The sequence below is a fragment of the Octopus bimaculoides genome, chromosome 15 (assembly GCF_001194135.2).
Source record: "Octopus bimaculoides isolate UCB-OBI-ISO-001 chromosome 15, ASM119413v2, whole genome shotgun sequence".
Lineage (NCBI taxonomy): Eukaryota > Metazoa > Mollusca > Cephalopoda > Octopoda > Octopodidae > Octopus > Octopus bimaculoides.
The window spans coordinates 42,050,434-42,053,039 of NC_068995.1; the positions used below are offsets into that span (position 1 = coordinate 42,050,434).

The window sequence follows — 2,606 nt, forward strand, 5'->3', positions numbered from 1 at the left end:
GGGGGGGGGGGTAGCTAGCCGACATGGAAGATAATGTACAATGTTGAGCCTGAAAGCTGCTTTTTGTTTCAGTTACTTTTTTTTTTAATTATCATTGAATGCTGGAACCGATTCAATCGAAATTGCTGGCCTTGTGCCAAAATTTAAGACCAAATATGAAACCAGTGTTAGTTGGACTCTAAGGTGACGAACGGGTTGATGAAATCGTTAACACACCGGACAAAGTACTCTGCGGCATTTTGTTCGTCTTTATGTTTCGTGTTCAAATTCCGCCGAGGTCGACTTTACCTTTCTTTTGTCCTTCCGGGGTAGATAAAATAAGTACCAGTTGAGCACTGGAGGTCGATGTAATCGACCTGCCCACTCCATCGACTTTAATGAAAGATGTTACAAACATCATCGACTCCCACCGTCGGAACCACCACCATCACCACGTCATCATTAATATCACTACCACTACACCGTTACAGGTAGCAAGGTACCCAGGACTTATTCTTTGTAATCATGGTACTTATTCTACCGGTCTCTTTGCCGAACCGCTAAGTTACGGGGACGTAAACACACTAGCATCAGTTGTCAAGCGAAGTTGGGGGGACACACACAAACATATACATATATATATATATATATATGTATATATATATATATATATATATATACGACGGACTTCTTTCAGTTTCCGTCTACCAAATCCACTCACAAGGCTTTTGTCGGTCCGAGGCTATAGCAGAAGACACTTGGACAAGGTGGCTGTTAAGCAAGCTACTTACCACACAGTCACTTCTAATATAGCTTGCTGTTTTAGGTATATATATATATACCTTGTTGTTTCAGATCCCGTTTTTCTTGAAAATAGGGACCTGATCAAATTAAGGAATATATTCTTCCTGATATACCCAGTTTCCACCATATCTACCCTTTCTGTCTTGACATTCTTTCTATCCGGATTAAGGTTTCTGTTTATTATCAGAGTTTTCCCCCTCCCCCTTTTCTTTTATAATTCAAAGAATGAAGTTTCAGCTTGTGTTACCTTTGTGGCCCCTTTACCTCTCCATCTCATTGCCGGTCGGTGAGATTGATAAGACGAATGTGAACTTCGAGAGACCACAGGTCGACGTTTTAAGAGAAAATAGCCGTGGGAACGGAAGGATTTTATTCCAGAAGGTAAACAGGTCTGGGTTAGCGTGCCGGGGTTGAGGTGGCGGTCGATTCACAGTTGAAGAGGAAGGAAGATAGGCCTTTTTTTCAGATGGGCCGAGTTGAAGGCCACTGCGCAACAGTCAATTTTACAATGAAAGTCCTACTTCCCACAACAGGTGGAGAGCTCCTTCAGCGTTCGATGTTTACCCATAATTCATTGCCTGTAACGGTCTGTTGCCAGAAATTTAGCCCAGATTTCCGGTTTTTGAGTAACTTCGTCTCTCTCCCTTCCACTTACCCATCGGACACCAAAATTACTGGTGATAAAACTGGTGATTGATGATGATGACGATGCTGACGATGCTGCTGTTGATGTTGATGATGATGTTGATGATGAAGACTATGATGGAGGTTGTGATAATGGTACTGATGATGGCGATGATGATGATGATGCACAGGAATTTCGTCGAATATGCACGAAGATTTATAGAGTGGTGGTTGTGGGTAGGGTGTTTCTGCAGGCGAAATATAAACGTGTGGCGGCGGCCATCTTGTTATTTCGCTGACGACATTGAGTGTATAAGGGGGGGAAAAGGAGTGTTTTACCCGGTGGGAGCCGAACCAGTGTTGAATGTGCAGGGTTAGGTAGGTGGTGGTGGTGGTGGTGGTGGTGATGGCGATAGTGGTGGTGGTGGTCGAAGCGAGGATGGTGGTGTTGGCGAGGGTGAAGATGGTGGTGATGGCGATTGTGGTGGTAGTGGCGAGGGTGGAGATGGCAATTGTGGTGGTGGTGATGGTGATAGTGGTGATGGTGATAGTGGTGGTGGTCATAGCGAGGATGGTGGAGGTGGTGGCGACGAGGGTCGTGGTGGCGGGTGGTGATGGCGATATTGGTGGCGGTGAGGGTGGTGGTAGTGGAAGTGACGTTGATGGTAATGGTGACGGTGGAGGTGGTGGTGGTGGTAATGGTATTAACGATGACGGCGGTGGTGTCGGCGGTGGTGATGGCGGTGTGAATGGTGGTGCTGACTGTGGGAGCCGATGATGATTGCAACATTTTTCATTAAGCTAATGGAGTTGCCTTTCTTTTTTTATTTTATTTCATGTTTGGTGAGATATTGTTGTTGTTGTTATTATTTGTAGCTGTGGTTGTGGTGGGAGTAGTGGTTATTGTTGTTATCGCCGTTGTTCTAGTGATGGTAAGGTGGTGGTAGTTGAAGTGGTGGTGTTGGTGGTAGTATGGTGATAGGGAGGTTGGCGGTTGTGATGTGGGGTTTTTGCTGTCCTCGATATATAGCAATATCTATAATAATGCTAGTAGTAGTATTGGTGGTGGTTGTGGTGATAGTAGTAGTGGTGGTGGTAGTAGTAATGGAGGTGGTGGTGGTAGTGATAGTAGATGTAGGAGTATTGGTAGTAATAGTGGTGGTGATGGTGGTAGTAGTAGTAGTAGTAGCAGTAGTAGT

The 2,606-nt window shown here is 44.9% G+C and overlaps 1 protein-coding gene across 1 annotated transcript in view; it reads right to left on the reverse strand.

The window, feature by feature from the left end:
• The window catches only part of LOC106870615 (insulin gene enhancer protein ISL-1-like), a 26,462-nt gene that overhangs the window by 15,687 nt on the left and 8,169 nt on the right, over nt 1–2,606 (reverse strand). The window lies entirely within an intron of this gene.